Source organism: Corapipo altera, unplaced genomic scaffold, assembly GCF_003945725.1.
Source record: "Corapipo altera isolate COAL_440 unplaced genomic scaffold, ASM394572v1 61129, whole genome shotgun sequence".
NCBI lineage: Eukaryota > Metazoa > Chordata > Aves > Passeriformes > Pipridae > Corapipo > Corapipo altera.
The window spans coordinates 2,362,325-2,377,360 of record NW_020884955.1 but is presented as its reverse complement, the minus strand read 5'-3'; the positions used below and the strand labels follow the sequence as shown (position 1 = coordinate 2,377,360).

General features: G+C 35.8%; 1 long non-coding RNA gene across 1 annotated transcript in view; it reads right to left on the bottom strand.

Moving 5' to 3' along the window:
• The window catches only part of LOC113956793, a 320,188-nt gene that overhangs the window by 130,336 nt on the left and 174,816 nt on the right, over positions 1 to 15,036 (bottom strand). The window contains exon 2 of the long non-coding RNA XR_003530950.1: positions 13,816 to 13,893. This is a non-coding gene — a long non-coding RNA (uncharacterized LOC113956793). The remainder of the gene's footprint in view (positions 1 to 13,815; positions 13,894 to 15,036) is intronic.

Here is a 15,036-nt window from a genome sequence, read left to right as displayed (position 1 = left end):
TTAATTATCCTTTTTGCAAAATTTTTTTTTAAAAAAAAGTTGGCCCATTAAATTAAAAAAAAAATAAAAAAAAAATATTAAAAAAAAAAAAAAAAAAAAAAAAAAAAAAAAAAGAGAAAAACTTGAACTAAAATGCTTCCTAGCACTGTAATGGTAGTTCCAGAAAAACTCAGAAGTGAGTACTTGCTATTATTCCCTACAAACACTTTTAGCAAGCAGAGATTGATGGGTTTTCCAGATCAGGTGTTGCATCATTTCGATGACATCAAAAAACTTCTGCTCTATTTCACTTTCCTGATACGTTCCTCAACCCAGATATGAATTGTCCTTCACAAATTCCAGGCATAATCATTCCATAAATTTCCCATTCTGTCAAAATATTCCCTTCGGAGCTCTCAACTTTATTCCAGAATATTTGTTTGGTTGTCCCTATTCTTCTGAGAGAAAATGCTTATTTATTTCTATTGACTATGTATTGAAGTCTCCCACTTTCCCTCAAATATCTTTTTGTCAAGTGAAACAGATGCAGTCTTCATTACGGAAGCCCAGTATATCTGATCAATCTATAGTAAGTATTTGCTTTTTAAAAATAGTAGGTAGAATTTCATGTACACTTAAATTTAGAAGTATCATAATTATTCTTTTTATTTCTTACTGGGTTTAATACATATTAATGAAGAAAACCTGAGAAAAGTAACGTAATAATTTTACCTTTGCAAGATGCTGAGTGGAGGTAAGATCTATTTTTATCTAGGCTAACTGATACATGTTAATTAACCAGAAAAAACAAACAAACAAAGCTGATTTCATCTGACTGCGACAAAAATTTTCTCATACAAAGGAACAGTACTTGGGAATTTTTGACCCTACTTGTAATTTTAAAAAAATTTCAGTGAAATAGATATTTTATGAACTCATTTTTCATTTTGCCAGGTGCTTTGGTAAGGTAAAAATTAAATAATGTGAAAGAAATTGTAACTTGAGGGTTCTTTTCAACTACATATTTTGATTTGTGTTTACAGGCTCTTGTAGTTTTATTTTTATAAGAAAAAATCAGTCCTGTTGAAATTCAGTATTTTGTGACACTTTTCTAACATAAAGAAAGGCATCACATAATTTACAGTGGTAACACGACTCAGACTACAGGTCTGACAATTGTGTTATGGTATTACTGAAGCAGCAAAAGAGACATTTAAAAAAAATCCTCAAAAAATGAAAAAGTCTGAGGTTTTTTTATTTGTCCAGTGGTAAATTGGATTTTCTGACTATGGTTTGACACATATGCAAATATTTGCACAAAGCCTTCAGATTTGGTTATCTGTCTCTGACCTCTAAAATATATGCATTGGTCCCTGATTTGCAAATTAATCTTCAAATGAACATTATTAGAAGCATAACATTTCACTTCCTAAAGGCATGATTTATGATTCTATTTTGAACTCCAGGAATATTAATGATTCTAGTTTATGAAACAATGAATATACAAACATCCGAAACTGTATCCTTTCCCTATTCCCTTACATTGATTGCAAGACAGTGAAATTAGGTTGCAAACTGAAACAACAAGTAAAAAAGTCATAACAACCACAGTTCAAGTTCTCTTGTTAACTAAATCTGTTCTAGCTGTGTATCAAAAGAGAAGGAAACACAGGAAAAGTAGTTTGTGATTCCACAGTTAGCTTTACCATCTACCAACATTGTTATTGAACTGAAAGAAAGAAGTGTCCATATATGGGCAAAAGGTACAAAGACACATTTCTCTACTATTTTTAAGGTGAAGGTCAATGTAGAATCTGCTTAAGACGAGGCATTGCTATGATTTGAATGAAATTTGGAGCAGCATTGACTGTCTCTGCCACTAACAATCACAAGAAAACCTAGATGATAAGTGTGAGCGATGGGCTTTTGAGAAGATCTAACAAAAGACTAAACCTTTACCATTTGGCACTAACAAAGATTTTTATTTTATGCTTCATATTGGGTTCAAACTTTTCATGCTTATAATATACTGGCACTCTATAACATGGCTGGTCAGATGCAGAGTAGCAAAACACCCAAGAACTGTTCCTGAAGATTTAAACAAAATCGTGCACTAACAAGGGATGAAGACCAAAGAAGAAACACCTTCTACTGTTACCTGGGAGAAGATGGGAAGCAAAATCACTGCAAAGAGAACAGGTTGTTCTCTTTGTAGCACTTCCAGAACTGTGCAGATCTGTCTTCTGCAGTTCAACACAGACTCTCCAGAAATGTCAGTGATACTTACTTTGAGGCTTACCTCAAAATAGTTTCAAATTTTCTTGAATTTTTGAAAGATCTTTTAAATTCTTCTGTTTATCAGTTAAATAAATAAATTCCAGAAGATGCTATTGCAATAAATACTCTTTAAAAACGTGTGACAAGGGTGAAGAAAGGGGAAGAGTAGCTGGAAAATACAATAACAAGTATAATAATTCTTTTTTTTCCCCTGAGGACTGTTATTTAAGAACATAATAAATTTAATTTGTTTAACTTTTAATATATGCAACAATCATAGTTTATTCAGGACTATAAGGACTAAAACTCCAAAAGACACGATATTCTTACAGTCGTGTTTCCCACCACCACATAGGACACAGCCAGAAGACTCATAAAAGCCCTACACTTGCCTAGTCCTTCATGTCCTTTAAGTTATGGCTACAACAGTGTAAAGCCTTTCCCTCTCAGAGTCTCAATTTCAACTGAAAATATATCTTATATTCCTGGAATGTAATCATGTAACCAGATGCAGATTACTAAATAAAACCACCCAGGTAATTTTATGGGTTTTGGTTTTGGTTGTTTGTTTTTGGGTTTTTTTTAACACTGTTTCTGTATGCTTTAACACTATTTCATGCACTTGAGAACTGAGAATTTTCTCAAAAAGCAGGATAACTTATTTAAAAACATAAAATATATTCAAAAGTACAATGTGCTTACTTTTAAAGACCTCAGTAAGACTATCTTCAAAGGAAAAATTATCTAAATACTACTTTCCTTCAGGTTTTAATTCAAAGTTCATTGCTCTGCTAAATACTTACTTGAGAAATAATTTTCCATGCAATTCCAGTATTTTTTTTTCTTTTTGCATACATTAAAAGTGTTGTTTTTAAATCACAGTGAAAATTTCAGAGCAGAGATAAAAATCCTGGCATTTTAACCTGAACTATATAATTACAAGATTCTGTCAGCTAAGCGTGGTACTTTAATTGAATGAGAACACTTGGCATTGTAGTAAAGAAAGAACATACAGTAATGCCAGGATAATTGTCTATCTGGGTTTTCCTTTGAAGTATCTAGCCTTTTCCTTTATGCAGCAGCCTCCAGAATAAGACAGCATTTTGAAAACAAACCCCTGGTCTGACTGAAAAGGAAAAATCTTTCCATGTCTAGTTCTGAGTTTAGCTGGACAGGAGCACAAGTGCAAAGGCAATGCCATCCCTGCAGCTGGATCCCAGCGGGGCAGACACAGACCTGTGAGAGAGTCCTTCAGAGGACTTCAGCTTTACTCACAACTTCTTTGAAATTAAGCTGACCCATTCTTGGCTGAAGATGGAAAAAACAAATGCCTCAGAGCCTGTAGTACCCAATGCTGCCCTTAGTCACTCTCAGCTGTGTTCATGGCTTCACAAAATCCTGGAGTGACAGGGTTGAAATTCTTGTTATTTATGTAACTGAAGGGAAAAAAATGAAAGACGGAACATGACAGCCCTCACAGCATCCCTCTACCTGATTGACGTATGGGCTGCTATCTGAGATTGTCTGCTCCCTGCGGAATAAATGAACTTCAGGTAAAAAATGGAATTCAAACAGCAGGGAAACATCCCAGGACCTGGTCAGTCCATAAAGGAAGAAAAAAAATCTTTTCTGACTACCAAAAACTGTTTTATTTAGTGAACTAGAATCCCCAATCCACTGTAAATCTTCTACCCTTCAATTACTATTATACTTAAACTGAGCAAGCTGACTATTTAGTGACCCAGAAAATGTGTCTTTCTCCACAGGATGCAGTTCTGCTATCCATCTACCTGCTGCTACTCACAAAAGACACATTTTACTAACAACAGCAGCAGTAACTGGTTTATTTTATTCTGTTTCTGCACATTGTATACCACTTTGGTAAAATGAATTCCTGTAATTAACACACTCAGCAGAGCTAAAAAGCTCTATAATATGATTAAATGAAGCTGGAATACTCTCACATTACATAATTTACAGCTTAAAATGTGTAAGTTACTCACATCCCGCTATGGAGTATCCTTCATAGCTGTACAGTTCAAAAAATGTGAAGGAACTTTGAATAGTTAGGATCAGAATCTTAATGCAAATGGATGAGGTGCATTAATCAGAATAGTTTCCACTCAAAATTCAAAAGTAATTTTTTTCCTCTGAGAGATTGTAGTGGTTTGAACCTTGTTTTCCCCCAGAGGCTGAAAAAGTGGTAACCCCCAGGGGTGGAGACCCCTGGAAGTTTTGAAGTTCTGCCCAATTAGCGCTCCTGCAGAAATGTAAACATATCACAAGCACCGGAAGAGAAGGGGTTGTAGTTTGGTTGGTAGAAGAAGTAGCCATGTTGTTGTAGTAGACCATGAGGAAGGGGGCTCAGAGCCCCTTGGGGCCTCTGGGGCCCCCCAGCCCCAGTTGGGAGCTACAGAGACTTGGAACAGTGTTAGACTGGGCTAAGTGTCTGTAGTTGAGCTGGGAGATGTTTTCTCCAAACTGGGCAGCGGCCGGAGAAAAGCAGCAGCCGAGCTGGCACTGGCCGGAGAGGCGGTGGCAGAGAGCCAGAAGAGATAAGACGGAGCAACAGAGACATGCAGCACCGCAGAGAAGACTCCTGGAAGGAGAGTTGAGGAGAAGAGAGCCCGCAGCAGAACTTCAGAGTTCTGGGGGTAGGAACTGTACCAAACACCCCCAAACTCCTTGAGACCTCCTGGAAAGAGGAAGATGATGGACTCTTGCTTGGAAAGAGCCTTGGAGTGCTACAGCACTTGCAGAGAGGAGCTGAGAAGCTCAAAGGCGTCCTGGGAAGCTGGACCGGGACGGAGAAGGAATGCGGGGGGGTTGACCTTGGCCCCCCTCGCTGCTGCTGCTAAGCCAGCAGCCTTGAGACAGAGCACAGAGCTCTGCAAAGGGGAATTTGAATCCCCTGAGGAAAGGGACTGCCACGAAGACCCCTGAGCTTCGTGGTATGACGTGGTGACGCGAGCTTGTCCCTGCTACGCAGTCCACGGAAGAGAAAGACCCTCGTTTTGGAGACGACGGGCCAAGGGGGTTGGAGACCCCCTTGTGTGTATTGAACAGAGATCCAGCTACAACAATCCAGTTACTGCTGCACGCATGAGATGAGGAGAACCTGCTGCCTTAGAAGAAGTTGCTGCCCTGAGAGACTGGAAGGGATCTGTCCTTCTTTCCCTCCTGGACTTTTATTTGGAGGGGAGAAGAGATCTGATCCTTTGTAAATACTATATGTCATGGTAGAGATAGTTGTGATCGTGTGTATAATGTGTTATAGTATTTATTTGTACAGTCATTGTAATATATTTCCTTTCCCCCATTCTGAGTCTGGTTGTGTTTTGTCTGGAAAAAAAAAACCCATCTCACATTAGGTTGAGATGTGGGAGGGGGGATGGAGCTAGGGAATTGGATTTTGGGGCTATCTCAAACCATGACAGAGATTTACTCTTCAGCTTTATCTATCTGTCATCTTCATCAGTTTTGCCAAAATTGACTCTTGCTTGAACCCCCGGCACTTCTTTCATACTACAACTTAATTCCACATTTCCTCTATATCCTGTCTTCTGTCCATTACCTCCACTTTCAAAATTCTGATCACTTTCACCCTCACTGACATGATTTTTGCTTTTTGGGATGCTATGCAGTTTCTTTAGCTCCTACACACAGCTGTGTTAAAAGTATTTTTTCCCCAGAGATATTCAAGCTTAAAAGGTATGATTTCACTACCTTCTGAGGTTTTATTTATTTGACTTTTTTTTTCCTGTTTTGCATCACGTGAACATTGAATTGCAAACAAGCATAATTTTTCACAAGGGCATATTTTTCACATAGGACCAGGGGTTAATGGCCTTAATTTGAAAGAAGAAAGGTTTATATTAGAAGAAAGGTCTATATTATTGGCGTCTGCTGTTTCAGACACCACAGGTTCCTTGAAAAATTCTGAGTAAACCTGCAAGTACCACAATTCTGTTTTTGTAACAAGTAGTCGTCCTAGTGTAAAATTTTCTAAGTCTGTAACTGATGTTACAGTGTGGCCCATGAAAAAGTGGGAAAGTGGGGCACTGTAAATAGCACAAAGTAGCTAGGCAGATAAATATGGATGTGATCAATTGTGACATTTTGAGAAGAAATGAGAAAAGCCCACCACTAATAATAAATGCTCTTTAAAAAAAACAGTGGTTTTCAAACAAAAGGGGGAAAAGGAAGTAAAAAAAGTCACTCTATATTTATTCTATTTATTTGTTTGGAAAAGCATGAAAACAATGATTAGGCAGTGCATAAGATAAGCATGGTTTTAGAACTAACTGACCATACTGGTAACTTTATTGGCTCAGGTATTTCCAATGATGTTAGTACCACCCAAGCAATCTAGTGACGACAAGATCAAGTCACCTGACTTAACTTATTATTCTGAAGAAAACATTCAGTGCAAACACCATAATTAATGAAAATATAGTACCAAATATTTGAAAACTATTCTGTGAGTTGTAAAAAAATATAGAGACATAAAATGTTTACATACTTTCAACCTGTGGGTCCTCAGCCTTCTTCCGTATTTCCAATTGTAAGCACACTAGGTTTTTTTGGTGAAAATGAATGAGTTTGGTGCATTTGATTTAATTTTGATTTTGGTTTTGTTTTATTTTTTTATTTTTTGTAACATTTAAGTAGCTGTTAGCTTTCTATGGATCCTGTAAATATCCATTTTAGAAAGTATGAACAACATAGCTGTCGTTTTTTTTTCTCTCTCTTCATAACATTTGTTAAATAATAACTGATTTGCTAGCATAGTGTAGGCGATCCTAATATTTCATAACTGAAATTAAAACAGATGTATTTTTGGTTCCTGAATACCATGTGAAGGCTGTTACTACCACGTAACAAGCTTCTCCAGAATTTCAATATCTGGTATTTTTTTAGGCAAAACCAAACTAAAGAATATTTTATATGAAAAAAAAATCATAAACATCTTTGTTTGGAAAATGTTCAAATGAAAAAATGGAGCAACTTCCATAAATGTTTTCATCAAAATAATTTCAAAATGTTTCTTCCATAAGCTCCAATATAGAGTGGGTAGAATTTTGAAAACAGGCCTAAGGATTATTATAACTTCTTGTAAATTAATAAAACTTCAGCGATAACAGGATTTACATTAGCTTAGCATATGACCTTTAATTTTCTTGCCAAATGATATAGATTTGACCTTAATGAAAATCAGAGGTATTAGAAATGGCCTATTTTTATATATGCATGAATACTGCAGAAATAGCCTACTTTGTCCCATAGTGCCGGATCTTTGATTTGGAAAAGCATCACTGCTCTTGTAATCACAGAACCACAGAAAGACTTTGGTTGGACAGGTCATAAAGATCATCCTGTTCCAAACCTCTCAATGTCCAAACTAAAACTAAAACATTTCAGTCCTCCGTTCACTCCCTTTTCTCCATCACTCCATCATCAAAATACCCAATGTGTCTGACTGAGGCACTGATCTTGTCTAACAAGACACAGAGAAACTGAAATGGTGGTTGCTTTCTTCTCAATATATATGATTATTTTTAGAGTGAATACATTTGAATAAATGGTATGAGAGAGCTCTTCTTTTCTTGTGAATAGCAGCTACTTTAAATCTTTCCATTATTACTGCTTTGATTTCATGCAATTGTTTCCAAATATTTTTCCCCATTAGAATGCTAAATTTTGTAGAGAAATGATTCCAGAAACATTTCAAATCTATGCTCCCATTTGCAGGGGCAGAAACTGCTTTATGTGTGAGAAAAATGAATTTTGCGCAGACTTATTCTGCATACTGACTACAATGAGTTCAAATAATGGCCTTCAAAGAAATATCAGTATGTTTCTGAGATAGAACACCAGGGTCACCACAGGGGCTCTACCTAAGCAAATTAACAAATGAAAGAGTAATCTTCACAACACCTTGATGACCCTCTGGGAAATTTGAAGATACTCTTTTTTTCTAGCCTGCTATTTATATATAAAGAAAGGAACATGATGCTTCCCCACCCTCGATTTATCATAAAAATATTCATATTTTACTGAGGTGATATATTTGTTATTATTCTACATCCACTCCTCATCCTTCATGCTTTTAAGTGTTTAAGAATGTGATGACAGTTGAATTTTCTCTTGTGATATTTCTAGTAAGATTTACAGTGACAGAAGCCATTTTTGAAGAACTATTTGCAAGAAATACCTTTTTCTACCTTTAGAGTACTCTTAACTCCTTTTCCATGTTCCAGGACAGCACACACACTGTGCTACATGGCCTCTCCCCTTGAGTGCTTTCTCGATATATGTCAAATTGTATTATTTTAAAGCTCTATTGACCTATAGTTATTCTCATTCACAACTGGGTGACCTGTTCTTCCTTGCACACTCAAAGGGTTTTTAATAGATTTGAGGCGAGGCTCAACAGGGAGCTGGCAGAGCTCCTCAACATCTATCACTTGATTGCAGCTTTTCAGCTTGGATTTTCCTGAGGTCTGAGGTCTCACCTGCTTAAACATCCCCTGGTTGGCAAAAAGTCCTGTGCACACGAGTAAAATGAGGCAGAAGGCAGTGACCTTCATGATTAGACTTAAATATACAGTGAGTCTGGGAATGATCTTCTAGTCTAGGGATGATTTATTTCATACTGATGCAGTAAACAAGGATGAAATAAAGCTCTGAAACTTGTTTTTCAAGAAAGAGACAATGTTGAAAGCTTCTATACAATTTTTACTGGTACTGACAAAATACATCAGAAATCATAGCTACATTAAAAATAAATGTAGAAGAATTAAAAGTGTAAAAATATGATCAGCTATATAGTTATTAAAAATCTGTATATCAGCAGGCTGCTGTTATATAACATATTTTTTATCATAGAATCATAGAACAGCCTGGGGTGGAAGGTACCTTAAAGATCATCATTTATAGTTTGATCTGGTTTGGTTTGGCATTTGCCAGTCAGAAACAGAAAACCAGTTTTAGGTATGAAAATTCTTCTTTCAACACCAAGATAAAGCAACCCACTCAGTTCAGTTTTAAACAGTTACATATATTATCTTGCTAAAGTCTCCTTTTATCTCTTATTATTGCGGTAGCTCAAGTGTCACCCTTGTATTGACAGTAATAGTATACAAAGTTATTGCTTTTTTTCCTGCTCATATACTTTCTGATTAATGAAATGCAGCACAGTACTTTACTATGATGAGCTCTCATTTTAAAATTCCATACCAAAGATTGGGCTGCAATGATGAAAATGCAAACTGGAAAGATTTAAAGCTGCACGGGAGAACTGTGAGTGAGGCATGAAGGAAAGTCAAGGAAGGACTGAACTCATTGTTTCAAGGAAGATACACAATGGTGTATTAAAATGGTGTATTGCTTAAGATAGAAAATGGAAACATTGATACTGACAGGAAGCAACAGATCTACCTTTTCTTATGGCTTTATCTTCTGCAAAACATAGGAAGTGGCTTCAGAGTAGCTGTATGACAAAGTCTTGCAACATTTCCACCCATAAAGAAAACATCATTTTATTTGTGGATTGTAGCTTCCCTTTTTCCAGCAGACTGTTTCTCTAAGATTTTTATTCAGCTCTGCTTGACATCCTTACTTTTCTAAAACAAAGAACACTGAGATTAAGTTTCTATTTTCCAAACCACAATTCTAGACCCCTGTAAATATAGACATGACTTAATGTTTGGAGAGATCGGGGAAGAAACTGGAGTGTCTTCACTGAATGAACTGCACATCTCTCCAGAGAAAGGTCTTATTTGTTGTACATCAGTTTTAAACATTTTTTGATTCTATTGGAGTGTATATCCCTCAAGTCCATACTCCAGAACTTATTTCTGAATTTCATCTGGAAAATCAACACTCATATTCAGCAAACTTAAGGACTCCCAAATAAATCCTAACACTTACTTAAAGTCCTATTACAATTAGAATGTAATTCCAATTACAACTCAGAGAAATATATGCAGATGACTGCATACATAACAGCTCAAGATAACACCGCGAAAGGATGAAATGGATTCCTTTAATTTATTCTGGCCGTTTCAAGAATCAGCAAGTCTTGTAGATCCAGTGTAAGCAAAGATCTCTCTAAGTGACTTTATGGGTATGCATTTTGAATTTAAAAAAACCCTGAATTTCATAAAAGGAATGGTCAGAATTTAGTGAAAATCAGATCCCTTAAGGCTGTATGATCTGATTGAAGTCACTTGTTACTTTTGAAGGTACTAGGTTGAATTGTCAGAGATTAGTCAACCATGTGGATTAAAATTTAGATGCTTTAAACCTGAGGGGATTTACTCTTTTTATTTACATATCATATTGTATGTACTTATAGTTATTTCAACAAAACTATTCAAATTTTCCATTTTAGAATGGAGAACAGTAGCTTCCTCTCTCAAAAGCATAGCAGCTATGATAACCTTGACTTATTTTTAGGCAACCAGACCTGGTACACTCAGAGATATGAGAAATGTTAACTACTTAGACTACCATACCCCTGGATAAGTACTTTAAAAAATCTAGATTCATAGAATAAAGTAGAAAAAAATTACAATCATCTAGAATTTTTTTTTGTTTTCTCCTCTAGGACTGTTAAAGAGATGCATTTTTTCCTCAATATAAAAATTCAATATATCACATTCAGGGAAGTTACTCAAGAAATAGAGATCCTTAAGCATCAGAAATATAAGTGAATATAGAATACTTTAGAATAATAGTTAATTATTTCTAGACAAGTATTGCACTCATACAATGTTTGGTTATATCTGATAATACAAAAATTACCTGACACCCTGGTAGGCTGAAACTGAGGGTAACAATCAGTTCTTACAGCAGTGTTGGTTAACAATAGGAAAACAAGTTAAATAGGCAGTAATGGATCTTTTCAGAAGGAGGAAAAGACAGAATAAAAGACAATTTACTTCACAATAATTCTCCAAAGTTTTTAAAAATAAAATGTTCAAATTACAACTCTAAACCTACCCTTTTGGTTGATTAAAAACATCTCATTACCCCATACAACATCATCATCATAAAGACAGATTAATCTATTCTCACTGGCAGTAACATATTGTTAACTCCAAACTCAATAATGGTGTTTTGCTATTGAAATGTCAATGTCAAAAATTGCACATAACTCATTAGAATCACTAGCATCTTCAGATTTAATTACACATACAGCCAAAGGAAGTCCACTAGGTCAGAAGTGGTTATTGTGGATAAAAAATCATCATAAGTGTATTTTGGAATGAAATTAAATATTATTTGTCAATGGTATTTAAAAACATTATATTAATTTTTTGTCATTTCTATCTTGCTTAAGATACCAAATTATCACACATGACACAGAAAAACCAGCTCATACCTGCTGCTATGTCACACATAGATGCTTTGGAAATTTTACTCAACATTTTCAATCTCACTTCTTTAGCTGCCATTGAGCCAAATATATTCCAATTCTGCAAGTGTTTAAGTACATGCCTAACTTTTCATTAAACAAAATGCAGCATAATCATGAAAATTGTGATTAAGTTCTTGTAAAATTGTGGCTTTAGCCATCAGACTTCTGATTCCCCACTTCTGTTGGATTTACAAACTCAAATAGAAGAGACCCATGTAAGCATGAAGCCTGGGGAGTTGCACCAGCACCACTTTGAAATGCAATACCACCCACACTTTTCTGGCAAGTCTGATTGTTCAATGCCTAAGCATCTGCATGGAAAATCATTGTGACTAGGCTCTTCCTCACAACTGGAAGTATTCCGCCATTTCTAGTAGATAAAAGAGAGGTGGCAAGACTGACCAGCTGTGAGAGACTGATTAAGGACTCAAACAATGGACCATTTGCAGAGGCAGCAGGGTGCTTTGCTGGGGCCAGGTTTGCATCCCTCAGCCAGAGGGAAGGAGGAGGATTTGGGTGTGTGATTAGAAAACCTCTGATCCACATAAGAGAGAAGGGGTGAGCACCACCACAGGAGGTTAGGAGCTGGGTTTTGAGATAGATAAGGGAGAAGGCTGACAAGAAGCAGACCCTGTGGAGGCAGGATAGTGCTTTTTATTATGGGAATGTCCTCCTTTACACTCATTTGTAATACCTCCCCCCTGGGGAGGTATCAGGACATTATATATTTATATATATCAGGGCATATATATATATATATGTATTCTCCTATAAACACTGATCTTTCAGTGTTGTTTCACTCTAATCTGCCCCAAGGATCTATTAGCCCCTCACCTTAAAGGCAGTTCCTAAAACCAGTCATCCTTTTTCTGTATTTACAAATGGCTTCCATCCTCAGAAGGAGCCCTGAAAGAAATGCTGCTACTTTTTTTTTTTTTTTTTTTACAGTCACCACTCACAATTTCATAGCATGGTTTCACTCACAGCAAAAACTGATTCATTTTCTTTCTCACCCTGCTTAAGAAATACAATACATTAAAATGCACAGCCTTGGATTTCAGCTCGTTAAACAAATGCTGAAGAGTAGAACATTCACTCCCCAATTTCAGGTGCCAGGAAGGATGCTGATTTTATATTTCAAAGGGGCCAATTTTCCACTTTGAACATACAGCTAATAGTGGCACTTCTGTCAAGAGGGGGTAATTCTTCTGCTCAGCACTCCATTTAAAAGCACGCATTTGGAGCAGCTTTTGCATAGCTTGTGGTTCAATTCTTTACGACATATAAGAGGAGAGTTTTTGAAAACTCTTTTTTTCACCGTGACTAAAAAAGCCATTTTCAATGGTAGAATGACTAGAGACGAATATTCTTTCCTCCAGACAGCTAAGGCAACTTCAAAGATAAAATTAAGGGATGGGACAAGGACAGGGTCAAAGGAAAGAGTAATATTTAGCCTAGACCCTTAGCCAAAGCTGAGGAAGGTATTAAGGGACATAATTCTCTTGACAGAACCAGTAGCCTTCTGTGGTAACATGATTAATTCTCAAAACAAGCCAGTTTCCCTGAAGTATTTTTAAACTCTAGAAAACTAAATTGTCCAAATATGTAACATGATTACCTTTCCAATATCATTATTAAAACCTATGTTTAAGAGCAAAAATAAGAATCTCTCATTTTAAAAACTGTACAGCAAGACTGTAAATATAGCCAGGGGTCTTAAGAATCACCTTCAGTCTTCCTTCTAATAAAACCATCAATAAACACAACATCACCAATACATAACAGAATAGAGACTGCATCTTGACATAATAAATGCATTCACATTCATCTTAATTGTTCTTTCACTCAGATTGATGGCAATTTTGGAGCAATAGCCCAGAAACTCACAAATAACCTAGATCTTGACATACATTTAGTTTCTTCTGGAGAGGGAGGTGTATTTGTTAATGGATCCAAAGGAACTAATTGCATTATTTTAAGTTGTAAGAGTATTCTAATACAATTCACTGCTGAAAGTGTAGAGGAAAGCTTAAGCATGGGCATTTTCTTTAAAACCTAGAGGTATCATGAGGTCATTTTAGACACCAGAAACTATAATAGTATACAATTATAGTCAATTAAAATGGAACATTTACCTTGCAAACCAGTTTCCACAGATACAAGCAGGAAAGACAAAGAGTTCTGCCAAGTTTTCTAGCTCCACTGCTCACTTACTAGAAAACAAAAAGAGGAAAATATATTTAGTCTTGTCAGTTGTACTGAGCTTTTTGAAATAGTGATGTTTTCAGTGAAATGCCTTGAGATATTTTAGAATGATATTTAGCTCTTATCCAAAAAGGAATGGAATAGATTGTCAGAGCCATAAGTGTGTCTGCTGAGATGAATAGGGTTAGAGGCTATTGAAACCTCCTAATAACACCAAAAACCATTGTGCCCTCACTGGCACTCAAGGGGAGCAGGCAACTGTTTCCTACAGTAGATTAGACAGACATTTACTAATGTCTGAAGGTGAAGCTGACAAAGCACTAAACCCAGAATGGAGACAAAGAAAAAAATTCTCTTCAGTAGTAGAATTAACTGCTTTTCTCTGTTGGTGGTGGAATTAAGCACCTCCACAGCTTTCTCCGTCAGTAAGAAAGGAGATTTTTAGAATGGTATTGTGTTGCTGTATTAAATTAAAATATGAACTTTCCATTTATTTTAACAGGACACATGAAAAAACAGTTGTCTTAGACAGTGACAGTTGAGGAGTTAACAAAAGTTCAGAACTGTGTGTGTTTCAGGATCAGAATATGCCTGAAAGGACCACAGATTATATGATAACCCAGAACTGCACTGATGTCAAAGACTAGTAATGACTGTACTATTTCAAAATTAATCTGAAAAAAATACTATGGACTCTTCTGATCAACATGTCCTCCATATGATTTTCAGAAAAACAAACCAAAAGAAGAAAATTATTCATCTTGCCACATAGAAATGACTTTTCCAAGATCTTCCACAAAGGCTGAAAAAGACAACCTTACATGTCTACAAAAATGACATTTTGATCTGACAGAGATTATACTGTGAAAAAACCCCACCAAATAAAAAAAAAATGAAAAAATATGAGTTAAAATATTCATAGAATATAATATAAATAATAATAACATATAATAAAAACACTGCAATTATCAGAAAGGTCAGACGTTGCAAGTAAATACAAACTTCATGAAGAAATATAATGTTTTATCCAATTCTCACTCAACTAACTTGCTATATGGTTTACAAACGTGAGCTAATGTAATCATTTTATATTTTATATGTATATATTATTTATATGATATTATACTGTATATGTTTGCCATGGACAAGGT